We start from the raw sequence: 18,070 nt of genomic DNA, 5'->3' as shown, positions 1-18,070 counted from the left end.
AGGGTGAAGGAGAAGGGGTTGGGTGTTTCTTGCCCCCCAGAAAGGCGGAGAAGGGGTAGAGACATGGAGAGAAGGGGTTGGGGTACTTGCCCTTCCCCCAGAAAAGTGGGACTTGCTGCTAAGGGTGAAGGACCAAGGCAGGCATCCCTGCGTGGTCTGACACCTCTGAAACCTGGGTGAATAATCAGAGAGGTGTCCCTGCAATGATTAAACACCAAGGGAAGGCTGCCTTCCCTAGTCTGTGACCAGCGCAGGAGTTTTGGGTCCATGGATAAAATGTGTCTCCTTTGTCTCTACCAGAAAATGAAAGGAATTGAAATTAAGAGAAGGGAGAGATTGAAGTGTGGCGCCAAGATTGAAAGGAGAAAGAGGTTGAGGGATAGTGAGGGAGGTTGGAGAAGAGAGTAAAAAGGCCGCTTACCGGATTTGAAATTGGTGAGATGTTTCTTGGGCTGGTCAGTCTGAGGACCTGAGGTCGTAGGTGGATCTTTCTCATGGAGCAAAGAACAGGACAGGGGATTGCTCTCCCAAGGGAGGTCCCCTGATCCGAGTCACGGCACCAAATTTCACTCACGTCGGTGTGAAGAGACCACCAAACAGGCTTTGTGTGAGCAACATGGCTGTTTATTTCACCTGGGTGAAGGCAGGCTGAGTCCCAAAAGAGGGTCAGCGAAGGGAGATAGGGGTGGGGCTGTTTTATAGGATTTGGGTAGGTATAGGAAAATTACAGTCAAAGGGGGGTTGTTCTCTGGCGGGCAGGAGTGGGGGTCACAGTGTGCTCAGTAGGGGAGCTTTTGAGCAAGGATGAGCCAGGAGAAGGAATTTCACAAGGCAATGTCATCAGTTAAGGCAGGAACAGGCCATTTTCACTTCTTTTGTGGTGGAATGTCATCAGTTAAGGCAGGAACCAGCCATCTGGATGTGTACATACAGGTCACAGGGGATATGATGGCTTAGCTTGGGCTCAGAGGCCTGACATGAGCATTATGGTGTTGTGCCATAGTAAGTATAGAGTAGCACCTATGGAGCGTTCTTGCCTTAAAAAAACACAGTTGAACCTGTAATTAAGTGTCTGGATCTAAAGAACAACTTTTAGGAACTAAAAGGGATATCTGAGGAGGGCGAACTACTTGAGGCCAGGAGTCTGAGACGAGCGTGGTCAACATGGTGAAACCCCAACTCTACAAAAAAATACAAAAGAAAATTTTTTAAGTGGGGATAGAAGAAACAATTGAGTGACACCGGAAGGAAACAGTCAAATTCAGAATGTGAGACAAATGTTACACTGTCTCTAACAAATCAGTGGCAAACTGATGGCAATGGGGAAAAAAAAGTGTGGGATGGGGTGGGGAATTACCCAAATAGAACTGAAAAGATTTAAGATATATAGCAATCAAATGCAATGTGTGGGCTTTGCTCTGATTCTATTTCAAATAAACAGCTATAAAACCAAAACCAACCAAAATAAAACAAACTCGTATGAAAGAACTAAGGAAATCTGAATATAGACTAAGCATTATATAATGTTACAAAACTATTGATAATTCGTTAGCTTTATCAGTGACGTGGCTATGTAAAATCTCAGAAACACACAATGAATATTTATGGGTGAAATGACACAATGTTTAGGACTTGCTTTACAATGTTGCAGTAAAAAAACAGTTGGTAAAATGCTCATAATTGTTGAAACTAAAATATGGGTACACAGAGTCACTAAATGATTTTCTCAATTTTTATGAATGTTTGACATTTGCCATATAAAACAAAGACAATGTGTGTATTAATAGCTTATTCATAAATGTATCAGACACATCCCATGTGCCGCCTCACATTCCCTAGGTCTAGCTTTTCTCCTTGCTCCACAGCTACCTCCATGGCCAACTAGATCTGTGCATTCAGCCATCTGTGACTGACTAGTCACTTGCTCAGAAGTGCTCAGCTCTCCATTTGGCTGCTGCTGCACAACAAGGCTGGCCAGCCACCTGTCTGGAGTCTCTGGTCCTCTACCACTTCTGGACTCAGGTGAAACACCACACTGCAGGATGTGGATCTGGCTTCCGAGCAGCCAGAGGGGCTGGATGATGCAACCTAGGGAATTAATTCCCTATGGGGAGCATATTGACCAATGAGAAACAAGATAGGAGAGAGGCCGGGCGCGGTGGCTCATGCCTATAATCCCAGCACTTTAGGAGCCTGAGGCAGGTGGATCATTTTGAGGCCAGGAGTTTGAGACCAGCCTGGCCAACATGGTGAAACACCATCTCTACTAAAAATACAAGAAATTAGCCCGGTGTGGTGGTGCACCCCTGTAATCCCAGCTACTCAGGAGGCTGAGGCATAAGAATTGCTTGAACCCGGCAGGCAGAGGTTGCAGTGAGCCAAGATTGCCCCACTGCACTCCAGCCTGGGGAACGGAGTGAGACTCTGTCTCAAAAAAAAAAATTAAAATTAAATAAAAATAAAAACCAACAAACCAGGATGGGAGGGAGCTGGTCAGATAAATTCCCTTTCTTCCCTCCTATGAACTATTCTGAGTTATGGTTTTCCAAAATAGCCTGTCCAGAGATGTCCTGTATGGCTGAGCAGACATACCTACTAAGTAACCTGCCATGGCTCTTTGCCGCTGGTCATGAAGCAGTTGCCTATATGATAGCATGCCACCTTGCATTGCTTTTCATCCTAGCCAATGTCATTTCCCTTTTTACTCACTCTGTCTGCCTTCCCAATCAGCATTTAATCTTTGTTTCAGATTCTGCTTTCTAGAGAAAATGAGTTAAGACAAGTGGGTCACAAGTAGTTCTAGAAAGCAAATCCTCAAGATAAATTTTGGGTTTGTATAGCTCACCTTCCTGAAATCAATAGAGACCTCTCTAAGGCAGATGGTGATAACCCTGATATGCAATAGCACCATAGCTTTCACTTGGGTTTAATTGGGGTAAACTGTATGGAGAGCAAGACCTTGGAAGATCAAGTGGCTGTGATAATCAGCTCAGAAACAATGATAATTATAAGGCACTGGAGATCTTGGAAACAAAAAATAGCAGGCTCGGAGCCAAGTCATACAATGCTTTAAAGCCAGAAAGCTTCTATGGAAACTTTAAGAGAAAGTCTTATTTCCTATATTCATAGGATAGGCTCTTAAAATCAAGCCCAAGATAAAGGGTAGCAGAATGGCAAAGGAAATTAACGCATGCCCTTTATAGGCTGCCAGGTCAAAGTGAGAGCCCAGATAGGAGAAGATTGGGGCACTGAGACCTGGGATAGGGATATCAGAGTGGATGAGCATCTTGACCATTCAAATGCCCTGAAGTCTCCTGCCCAAAGAAGACCCACTTCCTCATGACTTGTTCTCCTCAAGACCTGACCCCACCCCTTATTGTCTCCAACAATACCAGAGTCAGGTTATAGCACAGCCCATACTGGGGAGAAAACGCCCTGCTCTAGGGAGAAAAAAGCATACTTGCCAAAGATATTGCAGAGCTTGGCTAATGTGGACTGGCAGGAATTGTGGAAATGTGTGTGGACTTGACTGGGTGTCAACTTGACTGGGTTAAAGGTTATCCAGATAGGTGATAAAGCATTATTTCTGGGTATTTTTGTGAGTTGTTTCCAGAAGAGATTTGACTTTCTTACTCCCTGGACTGAGTAAGGAAGATCTGCCCTCACCCAGTATGGGCAAGCATCACTCAATCCATTGAGGGCCCTCACAGAACAAAAAGGCAAAGCAAGTGCAAATTCTCTCTCTCTCTCTCTTCGTGAGATGGGGCATCCATATTCTCCTGCCCCCAGACATCAGACCTCCATGTTCTTTGGCCTACAGACTTTGAGGCTTATACCCAAGCTGCCCCCACCCCTTCTTCTCAGGCTTTTGGGCCCTGGACTGAGAGTTACACCATCAGCCACCCTGGTTCTCGGGCCTTTGGACTCAGACTGAATTACACCACCAGTTTCCCTAGTTTCTCCAGCTTGCAGACAGCAGATTGTGGGACTTCTCAGCTTTCATAATTGCCTGAGCCAATTCCCATAATAATTCCCTTATATATCAGTGTATATATCCTACCAGTTCTGTTTCTCTGGAGAACCCTGGCTAATACACACATACAGAACACGAGAATTAACGTTCAGCGGGGAAGGCTGGAGCTTGTCCTAGTTGTTTTCTGGGATGGCTCTTGAAAGCCTGGTCTCAGCAATGGCCTACAATAAGCAAAGTGGAGAAGCCAGATATCCTTATGTATTATTCAGGAAGGAGTCAGAAGACTCAAGGAGGTGGGAGTATTTGAAGTGTTTCCTAGGTATGGCTCAAGAACCCACCACCTGCCTGGTTCCCTGGGCTGGCCCAGATGACACTCCCTGCTAAGCCAATAAAGAATGCATTATTGGCTAGGCATGGTAGCTCACACCTGTAATCCCAGCGCTTTGGGAGGCAGAGGCGGGTAGATCACCTGAGGTCAGGGGTTCAAGACAAGCCTGGTCAACATAGCAAAAACCTGTCTCTACTGAAAATATAAAAATTAGCTGGGTGTGGTGACACACTCCTGTAATCCCAGCTAGTCAAGAGACCGAGGCAGAATTGCTTGAACTCAGGAGACAGAGGTTGCAGTGAGCCGAGATCATGCCACACTACACTCCAGCCTGGGCAACAGAGTGAGATTCCATCTCAAAAGAAAAAAAAAAAAGAATGCACTATCGAGGAGGCTTTTGGAGGCGTTGGTTTGGGTGGTACTGGCTCTCCTTGTAGTCCAGAGTTGTCGGTAAGGAAAAGGCTGCTATGGAACTGGGTTCCCTATTGTTGGTGGAGATGATAAAAATCCCAGAATTGCAGGGGCCAGGTGGGAGCACTTCACCATAAAGGACAAGGCAGCCATACTTACCACAACAGACAGCAAGGTAGAGGGGCAATCAGAATGACCTTCTCTGCAGGGACTCATGGTGCTCGGCTAACATAGCATAGTGTTCCTAGGGGAAGGGTAACCACAGAATTTATTGTGCAAATTGGGTCACTGTTGAGAGCAAAAAGGAATGCTAGTCATGATTACACAGGAACAATGGGTAAATACCAGTGGGTGTAAACCAGGACCATCCCAATCAAACTGACACCTATGGTCACCCTACCAAGGGGTGAGGTAGAAACACAAAGGGTAAAATATAAACACATATGTTAATATAAATATAATACATGGGTTTGCCTTTCCTGCCACAGACTTCAGAAGTACCACCATCTGAGAGCTCATAGATACCTTATCCATTGACATATTAACCCATGTAACACTTCCTCCAAACAAGAGAGCTATTTTATGGTGAAAGAGGGAATGAAAATGGGCTGATGACCGTGGTCTACTGGCCTTACCATGTACCACACATGCAAGAGCAGCTGATCTGATAGTATCGTGGAAAAGCCTGTTGAGATTCAGATAAGGCAAAGCGAGGCGACAACATCTCACAGGGTTGTGGCACAGTCCTCCAGGTTATAATACACTTTGAACTAAAGACCAGTATATGGTACTAATCTGTAATGGCTAGAAAGAATGAATCCAGAAACCAAAGGATGGAAGTAGAAGTGGCCACTTTCACTATTATACCCAGTGATACATTTGAGGAATTTTTGCGGAACTTTGTTCAGGAAGTCCCGGAACTTTGGACTCTGTTGTGTTAGAAGTTCTGGTTTCCCAGGAGATATCTCTGTGAGGGCACATACTCACGCTCCACTGACCTGGAAGCTGTAACTACTTACCTGGCTGCCTTGAGCACCACAAGTCGGTGGGCAAAGAAAGGAGTTAAAGTACAATAATTATAATAATTGGCCAGTATGGAGGCTCATGAATGAGCCTGTAATCCCAGCACTTTGGGAGGCCAAGATAGGAGGATTGCTTGAGCCCAAGAGTTCAAGACCAGGCTGGGAAACACAGTGAGACCCTGTTTCTACAGAAACATTAAAAAATCAGCGGGGCATGGTGGTGCACACCTATAGTCTTAGCCATTCAAGAGGCTGAGGCAGGAGGATCGCTTGTGCACAGGAGCGCAAGGCTTCAGGGAGCCATGATCACGCCACTGCACTCCAACCCAGGCAACAGAGCAAGACCCTGTCTCCAAAAAATTTATAAAACCTTTAGCAGCCTGGATTATTCCTCTTGGATTGCAGGAAATCCAGGGGATTCACTGAGATACCTCCTAGTACTTCCACTCCTGGTAAAGCAATTATAACTCAATAAGCACTGTTCAACTAAGAGCTTCAGATCCCCACCTCCTCCCCCAGATACAAAGATGATCCAATCAGGCAACCAATCTAGATGAACCAGCTGAAGTGTTGGACAAGAAGGAAGTCTAGCATGGGTGGTGGAGAAGGGAGATGATGAATATCAATTATGGCCTTAGGACTAGTAACAGTAGCTTGAATCAAGCCTTCTGTAGCTTGATACATCTGTCTCTTCCATTAGGCCTTCCAGAAAATTGCAATTGCCCACAACCTTAAAGGGGACTTTATAAATAAATGGATTTGTATTTCCTCTCTTAGAAAAGAGGTGAACAGTTTTTATTTTGTTTTTATTTTAAAGAATTGCAGCTCCATATTCTAATGTGGGAGTCATCTATAATGGAAAGGCATGCCTTCTGCTCTGGGGCAGTGATTTATTTTTACCAGAATCAATATGCATAGCATATATGAGTTTGCTTTAATTGTCTACAGGGCTTCAACCAGCACCACATCTAAAGCTTACAGAAGGTCCTATCCTTTGGCATGTTACCCCACACAACTTTTCTGATTGGTGAACGGGTAAGCTGTATTAGATATGTCTTCTAACGTCTTCTCAGATTTCCTTGGCCTTGACTGCTGCTGTAGCCAACCAGCTCCACCCAGTCCCACTGCCCAGGCCCTTCTCTCTGGCTGCCATTGTATAACCAGAGTGACTAGCTGGTGGATATACTCTCTGGCTCCTCCTGCCACTTCCACACTTGGATAAAATATTATGCAACAGGATATGTAATCTGGCTTCTGAATGGCCACCAAACGGTCTGAGAGACATGACCCAGAAGCATAAGGGTTAACTCCCTGTGGAGCAACCATTGGGAAACAGGAGATGGGAGGTTTATGAGGATAATTCCCTCACCTACCTCCACTGGTGGATTTCTCTTAGGCAGGGTTTCTCTATACAGCCTGTCCAAACACTTGCCACGTGGTCAGGTGTACACACCTGCCAAGCAACCTGCAGTGTCTTTTGAGGCTCATTATAAAGTAGAGGCCAGAGTAGAAACCCACCACCATGCATTGCTTCCAGTTTTCCTTGCCTCAATTCTCTTTTTTCCTACTCTTGTTATTCTGAGTTAACACCCCCCAAATAAAGCATCAGCACATAATCCTTGCTTCAGGCTCTATTTTTAGGGCAGTGGGTCTCAAATTTTGCATCCCCTAGGGGGCTCATTAAAATGTAGATTCTGATTCAGTGAGTCTGGGGTGAGTCCTATGCATCTACATTTCTAATAACTCTCCCTGATGCTGCTAGTTAAGGATCCCACTTTGAGAAGCAAGTTTTAGGGAACCTGGGTTAAGACATAGCCTTAAGAAAAAAGTTGAAGGCTAGGTGGGCTTATGCCTGTAATCCCAGCACTTTGGGAGGCCAAGGCAGGTGGATCACCTGAGGTCAGGAGTTTGAGACCAGCTTGACCAACGTGGTGAAACCCCATCTCTACTAAAAATACAAAATTACCCAGGCATGGTGGCGCATTCCCATAATCACAGCTACTTGGGAGGCTGAGGCAGGAGATTCACTTGAACCCAGGAGGCGGAGATTGCAGTGAACCAAGATTGCACCATTGCACTCAGCCTGGGCAACAAGAGCAAAACTCCATCTCAAAAAAAAAAAAAAAAAAAGAAAGAAAGAAAGTTTTAAAATTGTAGTTGAGTTAATTATTTAAATGAAAAACAAAGCTGGTGTGGTGGTTCATGCCTATAATTCCAACACTTTGGGAAGCCAAGGCAAGCACATTGCTTGAGCCCAGGAGTTTGAGACCAGCCTGGGCAACATGGTGAAACACCATCTCTACAAAAAAACATACAAAAATCAGCTGGGCATGGTGGTGCATGCCTGTAGTCCCAGTTACTTGGGAGGCTGAGGTGGGAGGATCATCTGAGCCTGGGGAGGTTGAGGCTACAATGAGCTGTGATGGTGCCACTGCACTCCAGCCTGGGTGACAGAGTGAGACCCTGTCTCAATGAAAAAAATAACAACAATAAAATAAAGAAAAACAAATGTAAAATTTTTAGAGGAAAATGACCCATGATCAGAAAAAGTTATGGGGCAGAATTCTTCATAATAAGTATCAAAGCTGACTCTGTTTGCCCACGTAGGAAAAAAAAATATTAAAGAATGCTGAGTAGCTCACAGAATTCTTGTAGGACTAGAGAACTATGCTTTAGGCTAAGCTTCCAGGGTCAATATCCAAAACCACATTTCAGCACTGGACTGATGAGGAATTTCTGCTACCACCTTTGATTCTAGACCACACAACTTACATTGCCTCCAAATTGACTTTGCTGGAGTGGCCCTTGTTGCCACCTCCAATGCCATTTCTGTGTAGCGCTCCACCTAACACACTCAGTGGACTCTGAATTCCAGACTTTTCAGCCATCAGCCATTCTCACCAGATAAATAGATGTTTAGGGCAGAGCCTGTTTCCTCCCATTGCTTTATTGTGGACCAGCATCCCACATGGGTGAAGTTAACTGGTGGAACCCAGGTAACTGATTTGTGCCCTACCTACAAAGAAGACTGGGAAGGGAGTTTTTTAGATTTTATCTTAGGGAAAAAAGACTCACATGGTGGGAAATTCCACAGACATAAAAAGAGTGTGTTCAAAAGAGGTTGCATCCCATTACGGGGTTTTTATATGAAAAAAATACATTTTAAAAAAGAGGTTGCACAATTCTGAGACTATTCTAGATGTCTTATAGGATTGAACAAATAAATAAATATATTGATATTGTTGGGAGACGGTATTCTCACTATGGAAGAAGAGATATACAAATATGGAATGAGGGGAAACAAAAAAAACAAAACAAAACCCTGTGGCTCTGAGTCAAGCAGAGGAAACAGAAATTTTTAAAGGAATTTAAAATTTAGAAAAAAAGAAACCCTGTAGGATGAATTGGAGTTGTAGGTATTGATAAGAACTCATTTCTAAAATATGTATATATGCATGTATTTATCTACATATTTATGCATGTTTGTATGTATTATATACGTATATTTACTAGTGCCATATGCTGAAACAGCCAAGAAGCAAAGATGCTCCAGTAGCAATGCGCAAGCCTGGAACCCATACCTTGGTTTTTAAATACCATTCCCCAACCGTCAGAAAACAAAACAAAACCCAGGGCTCCTTGGTGAAATCGTCATTTCCAGGGCCAGGTGCAGTCTCACGCCTGTAATCCCAGCACTTTGGGAGGCCAAAGCAGGCAGATCACAAGGTCAGAAGTTCAAGACCAGCCTGGCCAACATAGTGAAACCCCATTTCTACTAAAAATCCAAAAATTAGCCAGGCATGGTGGTGAGCACCTGTAGTCACAGCCACTCGGGAGTGTGAGGCAGGAGAATTGCTTGAACCCGGGAGGTGGAGGTTGCAGTGAGCTGAAATTGTGCCACTGCACTCCAGCCTGGTGACAGAGCGAAACTCCATCTCAAGAAAAAAAAAAAAAAAAAGGAAATGGCCAGTTCCGTGGCTGGTGCAGGGTAAATACAAGATGAACCCAGATTGCCTTTGTATTAGGGCTCTCCAGAGAAAAAGAACCAACAGGTTATGTAGCGATAATATTAGAGGCTATTTATTATAAGAATTGGCTCACATGGTTATGGAGGTCAAGAAGTCCCATGCTCCGTTGTCTGCAAGCTGGCAAACTGGTAAAGCAAGTGGTATAATTCAGCCCAAGTCGGAAGGCCTGAGAATTGCAGAGCTGATAGTCTAAGTCCCTGTCTGAGTCCAAAAGTCCAGGAACCAGGAGCACTGACATCCAAGGGCAGGAAACGATGAATGTCTCAGCTCAAACAGAGACAGCAGATTCACCTTCCCTCTAACTTTTGGTTTCACTCAGGCCCTTGGAGGACTGGATGATGCTACCCACATTGAAAAGGGCCAGGTGCTTTATTCGGTTCACTGATTCAAATGATAATATTTTCCAGCAATAATTTCATGGACATACGCAGAAATAATATTTTATCAGCTATCTGGGCATCACTTAGTCCAGTCAAACTGACACCCAAAATTAACTCTCACAATCTTATTCTGTCAGAAATTAGCTGCTTAAAAAATAATAAGGGCATTTCACAAAGGCACAAGGACAAAGAGTTAGCTTCCACTGCTCAAATCTGGGACACTTTCAGTACAAAATAATAACAGTAATGAATTACAAATCACTGGGAAAAAAATAGGAATTCATAAGCCCATATTGGTTATAAATAGATAAATAAATCGGGAAGAAGGGAAGATCCTTGTGTAGAATACAATGCCAGTGTAGAGAGAGTGCTAGAGTTAGAAAATCATCATTTGGCAACCATTGCAATAAAGATTAGTTCAGGCAAGAATCAGAAACGGATCCTAAATCTAAGGGGGATATTCGGATGAGGAGTAGGCTATGCATGATATTAAAGTGTCTTCTGGCCGGGCGCGGTGGCTCACGCGTGTAATCCCAGCACTTTGGGAGGCCGAGGCGGGCGGATCACGAGGTCAGGAGATCGAGACCATCCTGGCTAACACGGTGAAACCCCGTCTCTACTAAAAATACAAAAAAATTAGCCGGACGTAGTGGCGGGCGCCTGTAGTCCCAGATACTCGGGAGGCTGAGGCAGGAGAATGGCGTGAACCAGGGAGGCGGAGCTTGCAGTGAGCGGAGATCGCGCCACTGCACTCCAGCCTGGGTGACAGAGCGAGACTCCGTCTCAAAAAAAAAAAATAAATAAAGTGTCTTCCTCCAGATTTCTTATTAGTTGCAAGGGGGAAAATAGTAACTGTTCAGTCAAATAGTAATACAACAGGTGTAACTTTTGACCATGTGATCAAAATTAACATCACCGTTGACGGACAGATGGACATCATATGTATACAGAAGTGATGTCCTGGGAAGAACACAACATTCCCCATGCAATATTCTGGCTGATAATCCATAGCACGAATCTAACCATGAAAAAACATCAGACCAATCCAAAATAAGGATGTTCTATATTTTTAAAAAACTGCATTTTTTTTTTTTTTTTTTTTGAGAAGGAGTCTTGCTCTGTCACCCAGGCTGGAGTGCAGTGGTGCGATCTCGGCTCACTGCAAGCTCCGCCTCCCTGGTTCACGCCATTCTCCTGCCTCAGCCTCCCGAGTAGCTGGGACTACAGGCGCCCGCCACCACGCCCAGCTAATTTTTTGTATTTTTAGTAGAGACGGGGTTTCACCGTGTTAGCCAGGATGGTCTCGATCTCCTGACCTCGTGATCCACCTGCCTCGGCCTCCCAAAGTGCTGGGATTACAGGCATGAGCCACCGCGCCCGGCCCAAAACTGCATATTTTAAAACTGTCAATAAAAGACAAAAGCTGTAGAAATGTTTCAAACTGAAGAAGACTAAAGCGAGATAACTGAATGTAATAGATAACCATAGATGGGATCCTGACCTGCAGGAAAAAATATAAATGATAAATATAAATGATCAACTGACAAAAATTGAAATATACATATTAGATTAGATAAAAAGTATTGTATCCATGTTAACTAATAACTATCCATTTATTAACGACATTAGTGATATAAGAGAATATTCTTAGTCGTAGGAAATACACACCAAAATATATAGAGAAAACGGGGCATGATATTTGCAACTGGGTAAAGGGTATATGGGTGTTCTTTGTACTATTCTTATTCTTGCCTCTTTTCTGTAAGTTTTAAATTATTTCTGAAAAGTTTTTTTGTTTTTGTTTTTTTTTTTTTTGAAATGGAGTCTCTCTCTGTCACCAGGCTAGAATGCAGTGGCGCGATCTCGGCTCACTGCAACCTCTGACTCCCTGGTTCAGGCGATTCTCCTGCCTCAGCCTCCCGAATAGCTGGGATTACAGGCACATGCCACCACGCCCAGCTGATTTTTTGTATTTTTAGTGGAGACGGGTTTCACCATGTTGGCCAGGATGGTCTTGATCTGCTGACCTTGTGATCTGCCCACCTCAGCCTCCCAAAGTACTGGGAATACGGGCTTGAGCCACCATGCCCGGCCTTCTGAATGAGAAGTTTTAAAGGATGGGGACTGAAAATACATAATAAATATCCACTATAATAACCTCGTGAGATACATATTATTATTTCTGTTTTACAAAAGAAGAAACTGAGATTTAAAAAGTTAAGCAACTTGCACGGTAATGTAACTAGTAAGTGTCAGAACTGGGAATTAGACCTAGGTCATTTTAATGTAATTATTTCCTTTTTCCTTTTCTTTCTTTTCCTTTTTAATAGCAGGAAGAACATCGATTTAAGTGGTAATAACAGACACTTCCCAGACGTCCTGATGATCAAAGAGTTTATACACTGCCCTGTTACTTCAAACTTTTGCCTCCAAGGGAAGTGCCTGGAATTTCAGATTCATCTACATCTCTGACCTATCTCTTGGAGAGGGGGATGCCAGAGGAGGGGGGAAATGGCAGAGAATAAGACATTAAATGACCACGGCCAGGGGAAAGAGCCAGACTAGGATCTGAATAATCCATGGAGAGCCTCGGGCCTGGATAATGGTCCTTCCTGCAGGTTTAGGGTTCTAGGGTGCTTTGAGGACATTTGGCGAGAGGTAGCAGAAATTTAAGCCTTTCTTGGATGACAGCTCCTCTTTGTCCAGAGAAGAGGATCATCTGCTGTAAAATGACTGCCTTCTCTTACAATGGCAGCCTTCAGGGAGAAACCTGCTGTCACCTTTTTAACAGTGCAGCCACAGGCTCTGTGCCTGGCCTTCCTAGGAAAGCAGCCATCCTGCAGCTGCTCGGGCCTGGCCTCTGCAGGGGTTTCCTGGACAGATTTATACAGAGGGGAGCTGTTGCTCAGATGCCTTGGGACAGCAGGGGTGGTGTGGGGAAGTTCCCCTTTGAGCTCCCTGGCACTTCAGAAAGACAAAAATGAAATGAGCTTAATAAGATAGCATCTTTATTCCAAGGGAAATGAGAACACACTGCTACAGGCCTGTCCAGTCAGATGAGCAAGACTTCAAGCAGTTAAGCTGGAGGCATGGCGTTGGGATTGTACAGGAGCCAGGCTGGGGAGTTTCCGAAGGTCCAGGAACCTGTGTGCTTTGAAGGGAGCTATACCTGCTCATCTCAGCTCAGCCTGGAATGTCCTGGGCGAGGCAGGTAGCAGTCCCTACCTATTTAGTGAATGCCAGAGGATTTGTATTATGAATAGTCAGCAAAATTAGAGTCAGAAACTCTTCCCTGAGCACAATGGGTGCATCCCCTTCATGTCCGGCCAGTGAACAGCATTATCTGAATTCAGACTTCTCCACAATTCCCCAGAAAACTACATACAGCTCAGATTCCTCCTGTATCAGTCAGGGGGCAAGCAGGGTGCAGGTGGAACTCTGAAAAGGGTGTAAGTGAAATAAACTTGTGAAGGGAATGTTAACAGAGGTATAGGCAGGATGAAGGGAAACACCAAGGATGGCGAAGCATCCAGGACTGGAAACATCTGGAAAGCTCCCCCACCGAGGCCTGAAGGAGCCAGCAAGGTCAGGAGCCCCAGCCCCCTGAGGGCAGCCTCCTGTGCACAAAGCAGGGAAGAAAGTGGATTTGGGGAACAGGCAGAGACTACCTCATGCATCCCCAATCTTCAGGACACTGGCACATACCCCAGGCCTTCTGGGGGCGTTTCACACAGAGATAAAAGGGAAAAACAGATCAGACGTCACAGGACTGAATAATACATGAGGGAAAACAAGACATTGGTGTGTTCAGACTGTCAGCGCCAGCACATTCAGAGGCTGAATCCACTCCTGGATGTACCGGATTGAGACAAGGAGCCCATGGCTATATAGGAAGGGAGTCCAACCTTCTTTCTTGATCCTCCCTGAGCATCCAGTTTGAGGAACGGGTTCAGCATTAGAAATGTGCCAACAGGCTGGGCACGGTGGCTCACACCTGTAATCCCGGCACTTTGGGAGGCCAAAGGTGGGCAGATTACTTGAAGTCAGGAGTTCGAGACCAGCTTGGCCAACATGGTGAAACCCTGTCTCTACTAAAAATACAAAAATTAGCCAGGTGTGGTGGCAGGCGCCTGTAATCCCAGCTACTCGGGAGGCTGAGGTGGGAGGATCACATGAGTCCAGGAGGCGGAGGTTGCAGTGAACCGAGATGGTGCCACTGCACTCCAGTCTGAGTGACGGAGGGAGAATCTGTCTAAAAAGAAAAGAAAAGAAAGAAATGTGCCAACAGATCTTCCTTGATCATAACACTTTCCTAGGCCTCATGAAAGATGGCAGCTATTTGGGGAGCAGAATGAGTGCCCAGGACAAATGCATCTTTTGACAGAAGAGGTGCTATGACAAGCTCAGGAGGAAACCCTTCCCCTCGATATGACCAGTATGTATTATTGCTGACATTCACCAAGAACGTACTGCATGCCAGACATTGTTCTCCGTGCTTCTCACGGACTCACTCCATCCTCATACAACCTCCCTAAGAAAGAGAGGCTGTTGTGTGTCCTCCCCCACCCCACATTCATGTGTTGAAGCATTAACCCCCAGAGCAACTATATTTGGAGGTGGACCCTCTAAGGTTGTAATTACAGTTAAGTGAGGTCATAAGGGTGGAGCCCTGATCCAATAGGATTAGTGTCCTTATAAGAAGAGACACCACAAAGCACTTTGTCTCTCTCCTCTCACTGTGCCTCTCTTTCTATCCCTCCCTCACACTCTGTCTCTCCACACGCACGCCATGTGAGGACATAGTGAGAAGGTGGCCATCTACAAGCCAGGAAGAGCACCCTCACCAGAAGCCAAACTTGCCAACACCTTGATCATGGATTTCTAGCCTCCACAACTGTGAGAGAGTAAATGTCTGTTGTTTAAACCACTCAACCTGTGGCACTTTGTTATGGCAGCCTAATACAAGCACTATCAATATTCCCCCTTTATTAGTGAAGAAATTTCATCATAGGGAAGCTAAGTAGCTTTCTCAAACTCACCCATTTGCCTTAGATTTTGGTCTCATCATCTCTCAGAGTCCTGCTTTTCTTACAGGAAACGGGTGGGTAGAAATAGATCAGGGGTCGTAGCCTCAGATGTCAACTGGGAGGCAACAGATAACAGAAACAAGCGAAGTTGTCTGCACGGGGGTGTGGCAAACTGGAGAGGGCAGGCCCCCTTAGAAAGAGACAGCCTCTGGCCAGGCACCCTGGCACATATCTGTAATCCCAGCACTTTAGGAGGCCGAGGCAGGCAGATCAACTTGAGGCCAGGAGTTCGAGACCAGCCTGGCCAACAGTGAAATCCTGTCTCTACTAAAAATATAAAAAATTAGGCTGGGCGTGGTGGCGCACACCTGTAGTCCCAGCTACTCAGGAGGCTGAGACACGAGAATCACGTGGAAACCTCCTGGGAAATGGAGGTTGCAGTGAGCTGAGATCATGCCACTGCATTCCAGCCTGGGCAACAGAGCGAGACCCTGTCTCAAAAAAAAAAAAAAAAAAGAGATGTAGCCTCTAGTCAGCATCAACCAATCACTGGCCAAGTGCCTTGTGTTCTCAGAGCTACACTTTTTCAAGACATCTGGATCTTTTTAGGAATTGTTTTGATTTTTCAACTGTTGGCAAGAAATTCCATCACAAAACAGTGTACAGGCCAATGAAGACACATCTATAAGACATCTCAGTGTGCAGTGGCCAGTTTTTCCTTTCTGGGCTAGATTATTTTTCTATACACCTTTCTCTTCCTGCCTCTCCCCTTGGCCATCATTCTCTGCTTTCAGCATCGTCCTTCCTTTTTTCCTTCCTTCCTCTTTCTTTCTCTTTCTTCCTTCCTTCCTTCCTTTCTTTTTCTTTCTTTCTTTCTTTCTTTCTTTCTTTCTTTCTTTCTTTCTTTCTTTCTTTCTTTCTTTCCTTCTTTCTTTCCCTTTCTCTCTCTCTTTCTCTCTTTCTCTCTCTTTCCCTTTCTTTCTTTCTTTCTTTCTTTCTTTCTTTCTTTCTTTCTTTCTTTTTTCTTTCTTTCTTTCATGGAGTCTCACTCTGTCACCCAGGCTGGAGTGCAGTGGCACCATCTCGGCTCACTGCAGCCTCCACCTCTTGGGTTCGAGCAATTCTTCTGCCTCAGCCTCCCGGGTAGCTGGGATTACAGGCATGGCCACCCCACCTGGCTAATTTTTGTATTTTTAGTAGAGATGGCATTTCACCATGTTGGCCAGGCTGATCTTGAACTTCTGACCTCAGGTGACCTGCCCCCCTTGGCCTCCCAAAAATGTTGGGATTACAGGTGTGACCCCACTGCGCCAAGCTTCAGCATTATTCTTGCATGCAGATGCTAAGCCCCTGCCTTTGGGGAAATGAGAACCAAAACGATGCAGACTTGTTTTAAGGCATAATCAGTGCGAAGAGTCGACTTGGCCATGCCATATGTCTTTGAGTCTGCTTCCTCTTTTAAAAGTTGGTCCAGTAACACCCACCTCACAGGAGTTCCATAAAAATTAAATAAGGTGCTGCAGAGGGAAGCAACTGGTGAAGAATGAATTCTCTATGTATAGAACTCCTGCTGCGTATCAGAGACATTGCGCCTATGCTTTCCATACATCATTAGGTGTCTGAGCTACGTACGTACAGTTGACTCATGGTTTTATTGGCTGTAATACGTTTGAAATAGATATGATTGGCAAAGTTTTTTTTTCTTTTTTTTTTGTTTTTGTTTTTGAGATGGAGTCTTACTCTGTTGCCCAGGCTACAGTGCAGTGGTGTGTTCTTGGCTCTCTGCAGCCTCCGCCTCCCGGGTTCAAGTGATTCTTCTGCCTCAGCCTTCCAAGTAGCTGAAATTACAGATGCCCACCACCACGCCCAGCTAATTTTTGCATTTTTAATAGACATGGGGTTTCACCATGTAGGCCAGACTGGTCTTGAACTCCTGACCTCAGGTGATCCACCTGCCTCGGCCTCCCAAAGTGCTGGGAGTACAGCCGTGTGCCACCATGCCCAGCCATGATTGGCAAAGTTCTAAAAGGCAGCAGGGGATGTTCTACCGAGCCCAGGGGCATGGCTGGGAGGTGAAGAAATTGTCAGGAAGGGGTGAGAGCAGCAGTGATCTCATCCCTGGAAGATAGGCACAAAACAGCCTCCCTCTCTGCTCATGAGAGATTGGGAGGCGTAATCAGTAACAGCGTTTGTAATAACACACTCAAAGTCCTACTCAATGCTTAATAGCTGCGTGCAGAAATTCCAGTGGGTCCAGTTTTAGTTGGGCTAACGAGGGTTAAAAACTCTCCAGGCTGCCTAAAATACCCTCAGCAAGGTTCCCCGAGAGGGGTTTTATTTACCGCACTACTGATTAAGGAACAGTTTATCTACTCTGGATCATCTTTCACCAAAGCCTTTATCAGTGTATTGTTTTGGCTGCTGATGGTTTGTTTTATTTTTTAAATAAATGAGAACAGATTATTTGTGTTCCAAGGCCATGACTCAAGTTAGCTGTTTGCCAGCTGTGAGGGAGACAGAGCTGGATCCTCTGGGGCCAGCCCTCCCTTTGCAGAGCCGGAGGGAAGTCACAAGGATGAAGGAGTGAAAAATGAGGAGTCAAAAATTCACTTATTTCCAGGTCTTGCTGAGGAGCAGCTCAGTGGGGCAGTGACAATCTGGGGAGGACTAGCCCAAGAAGAATGAATGGGCTAGAGGCCAGGTGGAGGAAGGAAGGCCAGAAACAAAGTGGCAAGGGACAAAGAGGTAGAGCAGAGGGAGGCATCCAAGGAGGTGCATCATCGGAGACTTCTCTGAGAAACTGAATACATCAGTGCACAGGATTTTATTTTATTTTATTTTATTTTATTTTATTTTATTTTATTTTTCAGATGGAGTCTCGCTCTCTCACCAGGCTAGAGT

The 18,070-nt window shown here is 45.1% G+C and overlaps 1 long non-coding RNA gene across 2 annotated transcripts; it reads right to left on the bottom strand.

The window, feature by feature from the left end:
• Positions 1-690: 690 nt before the first annotated feature.
• On the bottom strand, positions 691-9,944 carry LOC129458864 (uncharacterized). 2 transcript variants are annotated; one of them, XR_010114665.1, is made up of 3 exons: positions 9,836-9,944; positions 4,872-4,956; positions 691-1,181 (listed from the first exon to the last, which is right to left on the bottom strand). It is a non-coding gene; the product is annotated as an uncharacterized lncRNA (long non-coding RNA). The 2 variants fall into 2 exon arrangements; XR_008649760.2 differs by lacking the exon at positions 9,836-9,944 and adding an exon at positions 5,348-5,480.
• Between the last annotated feature and the right edge of the window lie 8,126 nt (positions 9,945-18,070).

The sequence above is a fragment of the Symphalangus syndactylus genome, chromosome 19 (assembly GCF_028878055.3).
Source record: "Symphalangus syndactylus isolate Jambi chromosome 19, NHGRI_mSymSyn1-v2.1_pri, whole genome shotgun sequence".
Lineage (NCBI taxonomy): Eukaryota > Metazoa > Chordata > Mammalia > Primates > Hylobatidae > Symphalangus > Symphalangus syndactylus.
This window is presented reverse-complemented; position numbering and strand designations above follow the sequence as displayed.